Below are 19,687 nucleotides of genomic sequence, written 5' to 3'. Positions count from 1 at the left end.
TGATAACAATAAGCTTCTGCTAATTTTTAAAATAATGATCTGAGTAGCTTCATTCATGTTAGGGATATATTAACGATAAATTATGTCTATGGTTTCTCCATGCTTTCGACCGAATGGTAAACTGTAGGTCATTTTATCATTGTTTTAATAGGCTGTAGAAACTAGAATCAACCAGACAACCAACGTGGACCATGAACGTATCCCTGAATTGTGGCCTTTTTCTTATAATGCTTTCGTTAAATGTACTTTTCACTGTATCTTGATGAAAAGTTCACTAATTTTTAATCAAGATACTTTCAATATATGTATATATATAAACAAAAAAGTACCCATGCATCTTTGTCCGAACGCTTGGCACAAATAGAACAGATGGCGCCATATAACTCCTTCAATTTGTAAATACTGCCATTTTAGTTACAATAGTTGTACAGTAAAAAAAAAAAAAAATAGTTGTATCTATCAGCATGGCAGGCAGCTTTACCCTATACCTTTTCATGACAATTTTTAATTCGTGGGCAAATTATAGACCATAAAATAGTGAGAAACTGCAATCGGAAAAAGATATAGAAAACTTAATAACGTATGTCGTAAAACTTAATATCTATCACTTTACAAGATAAATATTCAGCTAGAACAATCAAGCTTTATTAAATAAAAAATAAATTGTGCTTATTGTATTAGTTATTGTATATAATACATGGAACCCTCACCTACATACATCCGTTTCAATGCAATTTTTAATGAAGACAACTTCCGTACATCCGCTATTTATTTCTTCCTTAGCAAATGGAAACTACATGATGGAAACATTTCTTAATATTTGCTCAGGTCATTTTAAGCGAAATTATTTGAATACAGTTGCTTCACAATGCGTATCACCGATAACTATTTTCTAAACACTCAAAGACATCGCTGACATTTTAAAAACGCTATTAAACATCTGTTAAAAATATTATTTTTTACGGAAATGTTTTAATACGATCACGATACGATAATCTTGCAAAATTTAATACAATCAAATATGAGGTGATTTTAAAATAGTAAAATATTAATTTTATGTACTACCGTACAGTAATAGCTTTCTTAAATATTGCGTCCTATCAATTTTGTATTTTCAAAAGCCTACACAGTTTAAAAATAGTTTCTTAGAAAAAGGAATTCATGTACGAGTAAACTTTACTTTCTCTTTATTTGCACTACAATGGATCAGGGATTGTTATTATATCCGCAGATTTTGGTACGTACGTATCTTTACTTGGATCTTGCTATCTAAAGCCTTCCGTTTATCTACTTTTGATCCTTATGTCCTTCAGATCGTTTCTGTTGCGGCTACACTCGCGATCTCCCGATTTTCACTTATTTTTTTCGTTCTTAAAACAGTGCCAATCCGCTACACGTGTTTGCCAGCTTGCACAGACACTGAATATTTGGAATCCATTAAACGGCTATAAACGAACCTGGCGGACTTTCCAATAGAATAACTTTAGAACGAATTGGGCTAGAGTGATTATTTTTCCATCTGCCTTAGATGCTTTCTCGTTTATTTTATACATGCTTTTACGGCTGTTTCCAGACAACCATATATCTAGTATTTACATTTCCACATATAATTTTTCTGTTTGTGGTTTCTTGAAGTAAATCGATGGTAAGATATGTTTACTCAGCAATTGCATTTTTAAACATGGAAAGCCCGTAACCATATGGGCTTAGATCGGGACGATAAGCGGGTTGAAGCCAACGTTGGGTTTCCTTTGCTTAATCCCGAAAGAAATTAAAGTATGACGATAAGGTCTATCATTGTCATCAAGTAACAAGACTACGTGCTTTCGGTTGCTGTGCTAACGGCCCTTGAGTAACTCGAAATAACGGGCTGCACTTACTGTTCTATTTTCGGCGAATGTCCAATAGTAGCAGATGCCTTTGATGTCCACTGCAAACACTACCGTTATTTTACATCGAACATTCGTGTCGATTTTGCTCGACACTACCACTGAACTTGATTTCTTTAAGGCGACGCGATTCTCTCGCCTAGAGCGTTTCTAGCTCGCGGTACAGACTGAACCATGCCTCGTTTATTGCAACCGTATGCCCAGATGGGCTTTTCGTCGATTAAAGCTTCGCAAATTGCACATTGAATATACCAAGCATTTCCAACTTGTCTGGGGCAAATTCACAGACGACCCAGTTTCCGCATCTCCAGTATAAGGTGTTCTATGTGAAATACCGGTTTTGGCCGATAGACCCTTAGACTCCAACCTCTGCTTTCATTAAAGGCCTCCTCAATTGCGGCAATATGTTCAGTGTCCTTCGGATCCCGACATCTAGTTGTCTCCTCGTTGGTCTTTAACACTCCGATCTCGGACACCTCCGTTCTTGAAACACTTGCAACATTCACGCTGTGCTTTCGCTTAAAGCCTTCTTACCTAAGATCTTCATCATTCTTCGATAAATTTCCGCGATGCTGTGGCCTTCGAAAAACAAAAACTTCATTACTAAGCGCTAGTTTTCCAGATTAAAAAATGTTTTTCCTTCTGAACTCATTTCTCCTGTAGTACACTTAATAGGCAACTCTTTGACTACACACATTTCTAAAAGACTAGGGTACCTACCAGCCAAATTCGTCTGCAATCAGCGCGTAATTCAAACGTTGCTTTATGTCAAAGTCTGTCGGATTCGTTCATAACAGCCTAAGACAACACCCGTAGCGCTACCTGCGGGCTTCGCTCGCGTCTGCTTTGCTATGAAACGCATTTGCTTTGTAGAAATAAAAAATGAATGATATTAATGATTGAAGTAACCCCGATTAGTATAGGGATAATTAAATAGCTTCTTCCAAACATAGTTTCCCATGCAATACATCCTGAGCGGACTTGTTTGAATAACACGAATTGTACAGAAATGTATAGCTGTATATGATGATATGTCAGTGCAGACGACGTTACGAAGCGCCTTGCTCTTTGTAAACGGCGACACGGTGTTGCTTTGAAACGTGAAAGGGCATTGGTTTACGACCAATCTAATGGACACAGTCTATAGAAAAAAAGTTTACCCTCTAGACGCAAAACTAATGCCGTAATTAACCCTATTTTTTTGCATAGTTCGTGTCTGACTATAACTTAAGCGACCCAGAAAAAGATAAAATAAGCCAAACCCACACGCTCTAAGAGATCATTTTAGGTAGAAGCGGCTCACGGGTCTAAACTTTTAGTAGTATAGAATATTGTGTAAACTCGCAAACTCCGCCCCATGGTTGTCATCAATCAACGATCAATATACGACTGTTATTGTAGCAGATTTCTTTTGCTTAAACTTAGTTAACATTAGCGCCTATAATTTTTTTCCATAATTATGTATCAAAGATTTCCAACGAAAAAACAAACTCCAAGGTTGGACAGACAGCACTTGCTAAAGAAAGATTTGATTTGCACTATATCTAGGTAAACAGATAAACCATAGTTCGATTACAGACGGCATTTTAGTCATCAAAGAGTCTGCAAAAATGATCCCGTTATCTCACTGCAACTTTCCAATTACAGTAATTCTATTATCCTGATTCTGTGAATCTCTTAGCGACATTTAACCCGTTGCGGTTATCCTGTTCTACGTATTTCATTCTTCCATTGGAATATTCTGACAGTCCTGCTTCTACGCTGCAGTTATGTTATCAGCCTGATCCAATTTTTCATTCCTGCTTTACCACCATTAACCATAAGCTAATACTAGTCTCACCCAGTTAAAATTATTTTCAACCAGACATGATGCCTATTTACAATTATTCGCGGCATAAATCACCTTTTTCTACTGGATAGTAAAAATACGAAAAAATTATTCCTAAATCCGATGTTGGGCCCATAATATGGAGTGCTTTCACAGGTTTTCTACAGCTGTCGAGAACATGGTACATAATGATCATTAATAATGGTACATGGTACATAATGGTACATTAAACTCTATAAGAATCTTTTCAAGGAAAAAACATACATTCAATCGACCCTACCTTCCCAGAACGAAACCTTTTTGAGCCAAAAAAAAAGCTTTGAGAATATAACCGATCCGCCTGAAGCGCTCGTTTTGCGAAGCTGATTTGGGTCTGACAAACAAATAGATAAACAAAAGTCTAACTGTCTAAATATAACCGACGTATGTAATGGACTCACGAACCACAATTCATGCGTGAGGTACAAACTCAGAATATCGATAATCTCGTAATCGGAAACAACTCAAGTTACCTGTTTGATTTACAAAGGGCAACAATAAATTATATATATATATATATATATATTGTATATACATTATATTTACTATAATATAATAATAAGATAATTTGTTAGCAAAACGCGTCGAAACTATATATCCCAAACGGTAGTATGATAATTTATTTTGACGTAAAGCACGAATCGTTATAGAATTGCTAGTGAAGATCATAAGCAATGAGATCGAAATGATGGATTACAACTCGGAATTGTTATTTATATAATAATGAGCCATTACATTCTTTCTACTGTAGTTCCCATCCTAACACTCACAAAACTCAGTTCTATCTCTTATGATACAGTCAGTATGATGATGATGATGATGATGATGATGATGATGATGATGATGATGATGACGATGGCATCCTGTGGGGGGCGAGTTCGGTTTTTCTATTCAAGAAGTGGTGAGTTTCGTACAAAACACGAAACAGGAGTCCATATTGTTTTTTAAGAAAAAAAAAAAAAAAAAGCAGGAATGCATACAGAAATAAGCTCATACAAAAATAGAACGTATAATGTTTTTATTATTATTATTATTATGTATATGATGGTGTGTAAATTAATTAATAAGGTGCGATTGTCTTTGATATTTACTTACGGGCCCCGGATAATTTTGTTCTCGTGCAGCTGACGACACGGTATTATGGCGTCCAGTTACTACGTAAGCTGTATCCTAGAACGAAATATGCGTAGCTCTTAAACAGAGTATAGTATTTATTATTCACTATCAACGCATTCAAAAAGAAGCTACAAAGGCAGTAATCGATCGAATCTACATCACAAAATGGTAATTTTGCTGCAGTATCCATCTGAGGACCCGGATAGCTTTATGTGACATCATTGAAATTTTCCATAAGAAACTTTTCTAAATATAGCGCTTTCGATCATTACTCTTACTTTAATTTTGCTTTTTAAGCGGAACAATCCCGTGCGCATCGAGTGTGGTACACCAAGAAGTGCGCTAAGTACCTAATGGTATGTGTTATGTTCGACTAAAGGCAATAATATATTTGTTAGCAACCGGTACATGTTAAATGTACTACAGTTAATCATTTATAATAGCTGAAAATTTATGTGAATGCAACTGTTATATGCAACTATTATATAACTGGGTTATATGTTTGTCTGGTTAGCTAATTGACGGTAAATGTTTTCAGAGCTCCACCAAAAGTTTCGTAATTATTTCAACTATACATGGGAAATTATACACCGCTATTTAAAGACATGGAAAGATTTGATCTAAAGACCACTCTTACACGAAACCATTCTTACATTTTCTACAAAGCTAGTTTTCTTTTTTTCACTACTCTGCTACATTAGATTTAGTATTTCCCTCATTTTTTGTTGGTGGAGGAAGGAGCATTTCTTCGAATTTAAGCTTTGCAAGGGCACCACTTTTGTATTTGATGTTATAAAGAATTAGCTATTACGAAGTGTGCTCGCCTGTACTCCAAATCGATTTTCGGTGCTATTCCTGTGTAGTTTAAAGCTTCTACAAAGACGGAAGAATTTCAAAAATATCGACGACGAGTTGGTGCCTAAATATTCTCTATGTTTATTTCGATTAGCCGGGCCCTCAGACTCTTTGGCGCAAAGCTATTCGCATACACCAATCTTCAAAGATCTCCCGAAGAGCAAAGCTAGAAATTAGTGTCACTTTCAATGCCTCTGCCACAACCGTAACACTAAAGTCTAGCGAACTGGGACTTTGCCATATTCGCCAAATAGCAAACAGAGAAGCCAGCGTTCAGCATTATTAGATCCCATTGAAAGTCCAAAACAATCCTTCGCGTCCCTATATTTAACGGACTACTAGTCCGTACAGGTGAATATTCTATGTATCACCCATTTATTAATTCATCTGCGACCTAAGTACTGACCAGGTTCACTTGCTACGGGTGAGGTTCTCCTGCGAACATGGTAAAATATTTATCGGAATTTTGTAGCTTTCATTCTTATCTATAATTTTTGAACGAGAAACCATATTTGCTCTACCTTTATCGTTTATTCTGAAATAGGCAATAATTGAGATATTTTTCATAATATATTTATAGAACAAATTGTTTCTGTCACATCGAAGAAGTAAAACGAGATGAAAAGGTTGAAGGCCCACAATAGAGTTTATAAGATCCTAGATCTGCCTTTCGTCTTTCGTAGACATTGTTGACCGCCTACCGCATGTTGCGAGTTAGCTAGTTCGATCACAACACCGCGACACTCGATAGTGAGTTTCGTCACAGCCCGTTTGAGCGTTTTTGTTGGCATAAACAATGTAAGTAATAACAAATCAGTAATAATAGGCTGTAAAGGTATAAAAGTCATCGGGTAGAAAGTGGAAAAAAGCATCGGATTCGGTACGATCCATCGACACAGTACTCGAAATCGCTTCTCAAATATCGAACATCAAGAAAAAAACCATTCTTTTTTCATAATGGCTGCGTTATGTCATAGGGCTTTCCGTCTTCATTCGTCACGACGATTAGTAGCTGGTTCTACATTTGATCCCTAGACATTGGTAGAATCCGAATACAATCATAGGGTAGCACGGGGAAAAATTCAGTAAGAAGCTTTAGTAAAAACATATATCGTCCTATTATTTGGTTCCTTTAACTTGTCATTGTCAGCTTGTCAACAAACCTTGTCATTAGAAGGGCTAGGTACAACTGGTTCTTCGGAGATATACGAAGATTTGGCTTATTTTGCTGACAGTCGCTTGAAAATAATATTTGATCATTATAAAACGTATCTCATTGAGTTTCGGCTCGTTATCCATGTAGTAAAATGTTAGGCAAGCAACATTCGAGTAACTTAACTAAATATCGCTTTGACTGAAGCCGTTGTAATCAGGGGGTAAAGACATGATATGTAACTTGCATGAATTGAAACTTTAGTGTTTATAAATATCTTCAATTGACTGAACAAATATCGCTGACGAATACAATAGCAACCGCTATACGTTCGCGCCTATAAAGCCTATGGTTAAATCATTCTGAGAGTAAATGATTATTACATGACGAGGTGCCTGAAACGGAGGCCGCAGCTAATTAACTCTGTAAGAAAGAATCAGAAGTGCCTCTGACTAGCCCCCACGAGCTTTACTTGTTTAATTCGATGGACAGGTAAGGAGTATGGGCGAAGAACTGCTCGGTGTGTGGGCGCCCCCTGAAAAAACCTCCGACTTAATCTGGTCAATCTTCATCGTTTCCTCCTCTCCCAGATGCTGTACTGATCGAGCAATAAAACGAGGTCGCTCTATAGTATTCACTCAAACGCTTAGCACAAGTGGCAACGGTGCTGTTGATTACTTCAACGAACACATTGAACAACAAAACCTGAACCAGGTCTGCAAAATACTGAAGTTCGGCTAACGAAGATCAGTCTACTTACGAGTATCGTATTAAGCTACAAAATGTCAAGCATGTACTCGTGGCACGCCACTACCCCAGATTTCAGTGCGACATTTCAAAAGGCAGCTTATCGCAACGACGAGCCATCAAGGGAGATCGGCCATAACTGGCAATCTTCCAGACCCTCTCGCAGTTACAATATATGCATGGATGCCGCTCCGGTCTCTGATCAAGTGTATGCTGAAGCCACCCTAATGGTGGCTAAATATACCGAGCTTGTAGATGAAGCAGCAAAAGAACTCAGTTCGTTTGTTAGAAGAATGGATTGCCCAGATTTGCATCAATACCTATCACGATGGAACTGGGACATGCACAACTCGCTCGACGCTTCATCACTTGACATGGTATCAAATAATGGTGCCGCCTACCAGGCTACTTATATCACACCGGCTGCTTTATCTACACCGACTCCTTACGTGCCTTCGCCCTTTAATGTCTCCACGTTTCCTAGTGTACTGGGACCATATAACGTAACTTCATGTCTACCAGTGCTTCCTAATATTTCACCGACTTATCATACGGTGCCAGTGGCGATAACATCTGTTCAAGGCGACTCAACAAAGAGGAACTCAACGATAAAAGCTCCGGCCAAAAGAAGAGCTCCCAAAAAACCATCAAACGAGATTCACAAGTGCGATAAATGTCCTGAAGAGTTTGACACTCGTCGTAAGTTACAAAATCATTTAAAGGCGCATAATGGTAAGATGTTGTTTGATTGTAATTTATGCATTTTTTCGGGGGGTCAGATGCGGGCCCTCACCATGCACAAGAAACGAGCGCATAATATCGACGTCAAACCCCCTCGATCTAGGATTCGTGAGGCATGAAGCTTGATGTATATCCTCCGGAGCTGCAAGTTACGCACATTATCTAACTTAAAATTCGCAGTATAAAAATGGAACAACGCTTTAGCTCATATACCTTTAACTTCATGATGACTTCATAAAAGAATGATCGATTTATTGGAATATTCTGCTTCGCTGCAAGTCATCATCACTAACTTCCTAACTTACTGTTACGAACAGTCATATTATATAATAATACTTCCTCCTGTAATTTATCCCCGGTGAACTGTCTGTGTGCAATCCAGTAAACTAGAAATTTGTATGTTGTTACGAGATTCATATACATATGTGATAATTATGCATGAATTTAATATGGCCAAACTAGATGCGCTTCTGAAAGTTCAAATTCTTGTATATAATTTCTTCTTGAAGCCCGATTATTGCACTTGTGAGGGGAACTTCAAACTTTCCAATAAACCTTTGATTAAGGGAGGCAAGAACAAAAATAACAAACATTATACTATGTCCACATTAAAACACTCAAATTGTCTAATTGGAATAAAGGCTCTTCTACTTATTCTACTTGAAACGCGCTTTCAAAAGAAATAGCTTCAAAGAGGAAATATGTATGCACTGTCCATGCACGCCATTTTTCTGTTGCATCGACTGCCGGTCATGTTGCCGTCGTCCCGTTCTCGTTCTCTAATACAGTACATTATAATTCCAAATCATGCAACAGGTACTTTGTGTTAAGAAATAGCGCAATATCGTCTTCATAAAAGCGTTTTCTTTTTTACAAAAATACCTTTTTTCCATCTTTAACAATAGATCGTAGAAAAACAACATTCGTCAGCTGACCACGACGTTCATTAGGCCATGGCCTGGTCCGAAAGGCCAATTTCTTTTTCAATTTAATATGATACGTAAATAGTAAAATGCCAACAAAGGCCGAATACAGCGAATATTTTTCAAAAATTATCTAATCGAATAAAAAAAAGGAACAAAGCATTTCAGTCCCAGAATGGAACCGTTCCTTACAGACAAAGAATAGAAAAAAGCTAACCTTTCAGTTATCATGTCCGCAACAAACAACCAGAAACCAAACCCAAATGACATTATATATATCATCTAGGTAGAATATTTGCCTATACAATTTATATAATATATTAGGGTTCGTGCAATAAATGAGTATATTGTTAATAGATGAGCATCCTTTGTGTTTTGTTATGAACGATTTCGTAGAGAACATTCTTAATCAATGCCACGGCGTATTAGCGAAGTTTAGAATATAATTAACATTTATGTTATTTAGTATTCCTGCCTTCCTGAAACTAGGATAAACATTTCATTCGGTATCATGACTGCACGTGACGTATAGCATAGGGTCAGCTGTAAGTTAGAATAGATAAAACGTTACTTTAAACTTCCATAGAAGCTTCCGGGTGTCCATCAACTTAGTTGCTGCGTGGCTATCTATTTTTGGTGTTTCTCGCGAATATAGCTATCAGCTACATCTTCTTTGCAAATGGGATAGAAGAGGATGGGTCTGACAATCAGAAAGATTTTTCTAGGGGACTGGCTTATACGAAGCCAATGAAAACCTAATCGAAAACAGAACTGCCAGAAAAGTGCCACGTAACAGTCACAAATGTTTACGTGGCACTCGGAACAGTCTAAGTAATACCAAGAAAATAAATGTCAATAATAGCAATACGGAAGAATATAGTTTGTTTGGCGCGTGCTTGGAGAGTAAACCCGCTAATTTAGCGGTTTTTATCGGACCGGTGATTGCACAAATTTTTTGTGCCTTTGTTGCGCGCAGCAGCTAATAGTCAGCCGGGTAGTAATGCGACATAGTAGAGATTCCTCAGTTATTTGCTACATCATATATCTATTGCTGGACAGGTTGAACCTAGTGAATCTACGAACTGAACGAGAGCCGGCATCTACTGGCTTTGGCATTTGACATCATTAGTAACAGGGGGTGCAGGAAACATGGGGTCTGTTTTTTGAAGCGTTTATGCGGCTGCACAGATGCTATACGGGCCTACCTTTTTAGCGGAGACCATGAACTATACTTTTTCTAGAGTTGCTATGTCCAGTGAGCTGTCAGTGGAATAACAGTGCAATAGAGAAGTTGGAGGAAGTGGCTCGTTGAGCTTTGATGAGCAGGTATAGTTCGAATGCGCAGCGTATCTCGCGTCCGTTCAGTGCAGCATCAGTCCATTTGGCGTTTACTCTTTACCCTCTAGGTGGCTCAATAACTTGAGAGCGGCGAAAACTTGACTTAGTTTTTTGAAGGAAATCGTCCGATGTTCCCACGTTCCCCCGATAAATTCCACAAGCCTGTGCTTGTGTATGTAGCCGTCTGTGAATGTGAGCGTGGGTGTGAAGGAAAAGCTCCTTGTCTATAAGGCCTCTGTTTCCGGAGCTAGTGGAGCAGTTTCAAGTCAACTTCGATTTCCAATGACTGCCGTGCATGGCGGAAGGCTGCTACTTGGGCTCCTACGCTAAGATGCACCTGGCGTCGTAGTGTATCAGGCAAATTGAAGGCGAAGCAAACACAAGGCGAATCCGATGAACGGGAAAAGGCGACCGACGAAGAAAGGAGACATTTGAGGTAGATTTAGGCCACTGAATAGTGAGCTCAAAGACAGTACGGACCTCTAGCACGAACTCCTTCAGCAGTACTTCTCCATATAGGGCTATGCTTATGCCTTTACTCCCACACCCCGAGACTGTCGCTTACCAAGCAACTGTGTACATGCCAGAAGGAAAAAGCTTAGCATAGAGACGATGCTGGGTTTCTGGTATTTTACAGCGGCTTCTGTCACGCCTTTATATGTCAAAGAATTCAACTTGTTTCCAGTCAATTCATTGCTACGCCACAGGAAAGCGGTGACTTTTCTTTGAGACTGTTTTAATTTTTGGTGGGAAAGCGTATTATGATGGTGCCGGCTAAGCAGATCACTGTAAAATCGAATAAAGCTTTACCGCTAGCAAAAGTAGATTGATAACATTAATGGGAAATTACAGATTAAATTTGAAATTAACCATTCGGGGAAATCATGTTGAGGTTATTTCCAAATTAGTTCTATTTCCAACAGACGTAATGTGCCTATACTACCGTTAATACGGTGTGTCAAAATTATTAGGAACCATAATGCGAAAGAATCATGAGGCCGGAGCATTATAGGCAATTCCAGCATAATTCTGATTCGTAAGCTCAAAACTAGACTGCCGATAGAGGTGAGATCGGTTGGACACGGGGTCTACATAAGAGAACTATGGTCCCTAACAGAAAATAATGTGGATGCTTATTAATTGTATTTCAAGGACTTCCAATGCGCACACTGCGATGTTAACTATATATCATACGTGAAACTTATATATTCAAGTTACTGGCGTAATGTGACGTAGGCAGAAAATAAATGAACGTCGATTCCTATTAGATTATTAACATACAACGGAAAATGTGCTTGTTTTTCGGCAACAGCTTACTAATGAAACACATAACAGTACCACTTGGGCACCTTTGTGTTGAGGAACTAAACGAGGGATAATGTAAAAATGCATTATGTGTAAGGTATTTGCTTATTAAATGCGTCACGCATACCTCTTATTTCTTGCATAATTTTATCTTTTTGCTTGGTGATAGCTAAATGTTGCACGTCCTTAAAAAGCCATTTTGACTGACGTCGAAATTAGAGGTAGAATTAAATGTTTCGAACGACAGTACGTCACAATCCAGCAAAGTTCGTTAATTAACGAACTAGTTGGTTATTTTTTAAAAAGGAAACATCTTAAAGACACGAGTAATTCGGGTGATGACTGAAGTTACAACCGAAAAAGGATAGAAGTTCAAGAATTACAGAAGGTCACTTCATATAAAATAGTAAAAAAAAGAAAAACAGAAAAGCCTATGAATGTCTCATGTAGAACCTGTTGCTGGCGTTTTTTTTATTGAAGAATGGGCTTAAATTGTTACATGAGATTCAGCATAAAGTATACTAGAAAGAGGATGATGTTCTAACGTTAGAGAAAAAATATACTCTATCGTAAATATAATGCCCAATATCGGGACAACGCGTACGAATATTTGCGAACAAGTCAAGTCGGCCAAGGTCAAAGCTTTACACTGTAAATAACAAGCAGAACAAGCTTTGGCATATTTTTTGCTTCAAAGATATCTCGAAATTAAAACATATACAATTTAGAATTAAGGTTTGGGAGTTCGGCTTAAGTAATGGAAACTTTCAATATATTAAACTCGGTCATTAAAGTAAGCCAAGGTTGTTTACACCCTCCAACTTTTATTCGACTCAGAAACGCGTGTTTGTGTAAACACGAATAGACACATGCTCATTACTGGGGAGTAACTCATAACCTTTATATTTTACTACGTTTGCTTTACACCCCGTTGTCTGCCCCTGAAGCAGTGTTTGCTTCGGCATAAGGCAGCGAGGCAAGCGGTCTGTGTGTGCTCAATAAGTATGGCAGGCAATAAGATGGCAGGTATAGGAGTAGATGGTTGAAAATAAATGTAATAGGTCTGGAGTGTCGTCTTATACTTCCTGAATAAGGCAAATCATGCACAAGCTGCTACAAAGGGTTTGTAGGGCAAACGCCTGATATTAATTCAAGAAGCTGGTTTTCCTCTTCGCTCGTACAGCACGTTTCACTTGTCTACTGTTTTCAGACGAGCTGAAAGTTGTAATTTCTTTTGTGGCATCGGTGCCCCCTTTTACAAACACTGCCTATTTGCGCACTTCACGACCTGCTGGTAAAGTTAAAAGGGCAAAATACCTTCGCATTTCTGCTGCAGCAACTTTCTAGCTCGTTCAAGGGTCTCTCGTTTTCAAACAGGCATCTCCCATAATTTACTTGTGAATTCACGGATCCTTCTCAGTGTGGAACCTTTTTCGAGAATTGAGTACCTAGTACCAACTGCCGCTGCACCAATGTCCTACACGTTCAGGGCAGTTTTTCGACTTGGATACATAGTAATATCAACAATACCACTTTGTACTTGTGGCCTATCTACGAAAACTCTGGCTAACAGGACCGACAATGGATACGATCTCATTTACGCGTGAATCTGCTTTAAAGCTACCGCGAACATAAAATTCGAGGTTGCAATTAGGTAAAAGTCTGCTATAATATGTGTACCAGTCGACGTTTTAGCGACAAAGCTGCGAACTGAGTTACTGTGCAAGATTAAAATACGGAAATATCTTTACTGAGTCATAAAACTAAATTGGCAAAAAAAGTACTCCACTCGTATCATGATATGGCCTATTTACCATAAAAATAGTTTTATTTTTTGCTTACACAGTTTTTCGTGCATTATTACCTACCATATTTTCGGAAAAGTTGATCTGTTTCAATTTTGGGCGTATAGGAAAATAACTAGTTGGAACAAGTTTCGTTAACGTTGGTCCTAGAGGGGCAGATGTGTAAAAAATAGAAAATATTTGATCTTTATTAAAATTAGCGAAAAATTGACGTGGCAGGTACTGACAAATATACTTTTTTTTGTGCCAGAGCACTCGTATATTTTGTAAACGTAATCAAAACAATTTATTAAGTGTAAGAATAATGTTCAAAGTCCATGACCTCTGAAAAAGAATCATTTCTAATGCGTTCAAATTATTTGAAATTAAATTAAAGAAGAGCGGGAAACTCCGCCTTTGACTGGCAATGAATTCAAATATTGAAGAGATGTGAGGGGTGCTAAGCTTCACTCTGTGCTTCTTGGAGCTGTTAGTTTGAAACTCAATGTCGCCCCCTTGGTGGAACCCTCACCCCTTCCGATTGAATTCTAATAATCTGAATGAATCTCTGTTGCTTTGGCTCAGACAGGTACGTTTTAAACTAAAAGGACGGAAATTTACCTTTGCACTCTAAAACTGTCCCATCAACTGGAAAACTTTCCAATTTATACCCCAGTTTTATCATGAATCAGCTGCAGCCAGAATTTACATATCTACAGGGAAACTATACAATGGTTGTTCGAATAAAAGATGCAGTACCGCTTTTCGTGTCGTTGCTTGTACGAGAAGGATTATGAGTGTGGTCGGTAAGCCACACAGATCTCTAAGAGTGAGTGATTATTTTATGTCGCCAAAGTATGCTACGATAGTACTGATAGCTTTATCACTGTTCCTTTTTGTGAGTTTACTTGCGACAATCTAACTCTCGCTCACAATTTAACTTGAAAACTCATATATATATATATATATATATATATATATATATATGCTACAAAGGACCCCTAATTTGAAAGGCATTTCTCGACAGACCATTGCGTCTCCATAAATGTCGCCAAAAAGCAAATGGGCGCAACAGGCGTGTCGTGGTCTCGAAGCAAAATGCCCTCAGATTGAAGAATGTAATCATAGCTGTCAGAAAAGATATCCATAGTTTGTGTATATGCTCGTGGGTGGCTGATACAGTATACGAGATGGAATATCTTTGACGGAATATCGCTCGTTGAGGGTCAGCTCGTTTAAGAAGGACAGCGCCTTTTAGACCTCGACATTTTTAGCTCAACGTACTGCTCTTGATCAAGGTGTATCAGAAGCGGCTGGTTGTATTTAGCAACAGTAGTAGTATGACAAGTTACTTCGGCCTCTCGGCAGAACAGATCTATCGTGCTGCCTAGAGCGGCGCAAACGAAAAGCACGTCCTGTATCTCCGTTTCCTACGTGCGGCCACTGGGAGTGGCATGTGTCGGCCCCTTTCCGATTCAATCTATTTCATCCGAGAATGCGCTAGCGTGGGAAATGTCAACAGTAGGGCGCCTAGAGGAATTACATACGTGCCAACGTGGTCCCACTCATCACAGAACACCCGCAGTTGGTAACATACTGTCATGATGGGTCATACCCTGCTGGCTATAACATGTGTTAATAACAACGGCTATTGAAAGCACTGTGAAATATCTTGCTTTAGATCCGAACATTTTTGGATAGCGGTTAGCAGGCTCGTGATTTTTTCAAACGTCATAAATGGCTACGGTCTCACTAGAGTTGTCCACGGTCACCACTGTTCCGCAAAGTCCGTTTATCAGCACACTTCCAGCGACAGTCTCCACTCCGGATCCGTCTATGGAGGAGAATAGCTTCCTATATGTATGCAAGGAGCAACGTCTGTGGAGAAACGTGAAAGCATTTTGGGCCGCTTCTGTCGAATTTGCAAGGTCAGCGGTTTCTTCTAGAATAGCCCGTTGTGAAAATATGGTAACGATACAGCAGTGGAATGGTACCGAGTTCCGCATTTGGACTAGATCTGTTTATTAATAAATTTCATCCTTAGATTATTTTTTTAAATCCTTAGATTGCTATAGATTACTTTGTACAACAAATGAATTTAATACTTCGAATTTGAATCTCTTTGAGATCCTAAACCTGAAAAGATTCTGCTCACCACGGCCAGTACTTAACCGTAAAAGTTACGAGCGTTTGCGAGGACCCTGCTAAAGGTTAATTGCACTGACCATTCAATTGACCAAGGCCAAGTATCTCTTAAGCAGGTTATCGAATATGTATTTCTATCGTTTCTGCCGTCAGTCATCAGCAAAGCTACGACTGGGCTTGCCTTTTCGCAAGCCGTAATGATTATAATTAGAAACGTTAATGCTTAACGTCTCCCCAATTACAATGCATGTACTATAGTTAGCCATGCGTGACAGCCTCACGTGGAAGCACTTAATCCACTGCAAAGTCGTACTCATTGCGTCAAGGAGAATTAAAAATACATTTGCAATTTGTTTAACAGTACATTTGTGATCAAGTTGGTATACACTGAACAGTTTCTGCCTCCCAATGTGGAATGCTTACAAGTAAGTGTAGCGGTAGTTAAAACGCACAACTCGCAATGTTACAACGTTATTGAAAGACTTCTGACCGTCCAGAGACTGTCAAATCAAAGCGTTTTTCAGAACGATTGTAGGATTAAGGGAAGAATAACCGAGATAATAAAACAGCGAGACCAACGGAACAGATCCAATGGAGATCCTTGCAAGAGAGTTAGACATCTTGTCTTTACTCTCCTTTCTTTTCTGGAAGACTTAAGGTATTCGCGAAGTATCTTCCTCGATTACGGAATAGGCTATTGCGGGTCGGAATTCAGGAAAGAATTTCGCAAAGCGTGCGGGATTCTACTAAGAAACTGTCGAATTAGTTTCATGGAAATGGAGCAAAAACTACTCTGGTAATTCCCCCTAACGTACATTATTCCGTTCAGCATCATAAAGGTTATAAGGCTTTCTGTCTCCTTATAGTGTACTTAGATAATCTTACTCCTGTGCTTGGAAAATCCTACCATTTTGACAAAGGCGAAGGCTGCTATAATTCGCGCTGTAATCTTAGTTGCTATTTAGTTTATTGTAAGCAGTGTGTCGAACACACTGTATCCTATACAGACTTAGCACCGTAAATGGTATTTTCGGCCACGGAACAACTACCTTACTAGGACAACTTCAGTTATAAGTTCAATTGCACCTGTTACAAAGATGATGATTCGTTTGATCTGGGCTTCCAACCGCGTGGGCAGCCTATTAAACGAAGAAACGAAGAATATCTGTCTGCTGTTTTGAACTTCCGAACGCCACTTGCACTTCGGGTTTTGCCTATTGCAACGGTGAAAGGGGACGATCAAGTAACGACATTGGCAATAGAGATTAGAGAATCGGGAGGTAAAATAAGCTCACTTGCGGGCGCAAATTTCGGCAAGAGTAACGCTGTGGGGCTGGCTCGCCACTAGCAGAATGGCTAGAAGCCTAAGAGCCAAACTATCAATTCCGAGGCTGCAGGTAATACTAATAATGACTTTCGTCAAGAATTCGTGCTCTGTTTGTGATGATACGGGATTATCACGGTTTTTCTGCAAAACAGAAGAGTGCCAATCTACTGAACTGAAACGAACTTTTTTTTTTTTTTATTAACATCAGCCGATCAAGCTGTAGGTTCCCCGGCCATCTCTGGGAACTATACTCGCCGTTGAAAGCTTTTGGGAGTTCTTTGTCTAGGCAGGTATGAGGAATGGTAGAGGTTGTTTTTCAGTTTCTGGAAGTTATTCAATGGGTTAGATAACGAGATTAGACTGAGTTGCCTGTCTTGTTTTATTAATCAGTGCAGGTACTATTGGTGTTAGCACTTAGAACTTATCGTCAGTTTGATGTATGCCGTCGATGATATGCCGGGATTCATTATGAGCGTATTTATTTGTGTAATCATACGTTTCCGCATTATTCTAGTTTGACGAATGGATGTGAGTTCATATTGCCATTAGGCGAAATATGCACGATAGAGGTTGGAAACATGCGTGCATCAGGAAGTGAATGTATCAAAAGGTACACGCAATCAAGCAAGCGACCCATATCGCGAGCGCATCTAGAGACACGACCGACGACAATTCCCATCTGGCAGCTAATTTTTGTCTGACCCTCTGGCAAGCAGTCTCTCAGTGTAGTTCAAACCTTCAAAAATCTTCATAATGCACAAAAAGAGCATCGAAACACATAATTGATAAACTAGGTCATTATTATACTTATGCGTTTAACTACCAAGGTGCCTAATGCTAATTCCGGCTAAGAAATTAGCAGATATCCTTTTAGGGTTTGGCTCGTCCTTGTTAGCCTCCATTTCAGCTTCGGCCGTACACCATCAAGATCGATACCGGCGTCTTTTCAATATTTTCGTTCTTCTTAGCCCGAAATTATTTTTGCCCTTTCCGTTTGTTACTAGTGATTCCCTCTTGGCTGAAGCAAGGAGTGATGCACTTCACAGTATTCGAATGGCTCGTACCGCTGTCGCTGTTATGCCTCGTTCTTCCTAACGGGATTGAGGAAGATTCGTCCTCAGGGGGTCATTCTTTGTCGACGGTCAGTCAGGCGAGTCCAGAGACGGTTCTACGGACAATGGGCGGCGAAGGCCGGCGCAGTTGCATTGAAAAAAGCCTGACTCTCTGCGAACAGCTAGTACGACTACTCACTGCCACTGTTCGCGGCTGTAGTCGTAACATTTGCTATCGGCTTACCCATTCATACTTCAGTGAAGGCGGCAGCGGTGGCGGATTGTTCGTCTTGCTTCTACCCAAATGGGCAATTTGGCGTTTAGTTAACAATCTCTCTTTCCCTTCCCTCTCAGTCGCTCTCTCTCTCTCTCTCTCTCTCTCTCTCTCTCTCTCTCTGTCTAACTCTGTAGTATCTTCTCCCACTTTCGTTTCTATGTTTTTCTTTAAGTTTTTGTTCACTTTTTTTCAATAGATGGTCTGTCCGTTCCCTAATACCCAGCCTTTCCCAGCGGCGGTGACAACGACAACGATGACTAGCTAACTGTAACTGTTTAAGATTTTGCCATTTCTTTCGATGTTCCGTGTTAGAGAAAGTGAATTTCTTCAGCGGAGGACACATTGTGCGGTGATTCGAAGCTAGTTGAAGTTAAGGGGTAAAACGAAGTATTTGTATGAAAAAGACTCACCTCTAACGCAGAGATCAGTCAGACAGCTGAATAAGTTTGTCCGAAATGAAGGAGTCTACACATTTGTAGATACTTTTAATAGGTACTCACGTATATGAAACGAATGAATGAATTACTATATAGTTACACTAAATGTATTTCCGATTCCAGAAAACTGTGCCTTTATAATACCATTTCGTCCGTCGATAAATCGCCGGTCATTAGCGCTCGAACCTCGTCACTGTTGCCAATTTAGTGGGAACGCTGGTATTCAAAGGAATAGCGACGATCTAATTTGCCGCTTAGGATAATTGGTCTTTAATGGGGGTCTCTCTGCTATAGTTGGAAAATATAGCCACAGACTTGCAACCCACCAGAGGGGCAGTTAGGGCATCGCAAGTAGCCCAGCCCTAGTATAACACGCTCTGAAGGTCGTAGCGGGACCGGACAATTGAGCCGTGCTCAAACAGAATTTCTCGAAGTGTCTCATCATTGCTTCTAGTGGATGAAGATGGGAAGAGACAAGGCTCATAAAGACCAAGCGAATTCCTATATGGTCCTCCTGGCTACAAACATATGGTTTCCCTGTTCAACTTTAAAGAAGCTATGGCGGTAAATAACACTTGCGAATTTCAACTGCGGCAGCATTGTCACCATTGACGTCAAAAACCCAGATTTCCGGGGACATACAAGTTACTTGGTCGCGTGCACAGCTCGAGCCGGCTAGCGCCGTTATGTCGTCCATGTCGTCCGATTTATCGGGGTTTATTATATTTATT

The sequence above is a fragment of the Varroa destructor genome, unplaced genomic scaffold (genome assembly GCF_002443255.2).
Source record: "Varroa destructor unplaced genomic scaffold, Vdes_3.0 BEIS01000005.1, whole genome shotgun sequence".
Taxonomy (NCBI): Eukaryota; Metazoa; Arthropoda; class Arachnida; order Mesostigmata; family Varroidae; genus Varroa; species Varroa destructor.
Note: the sequence above shows the minus strand (reverse complement) of the source record.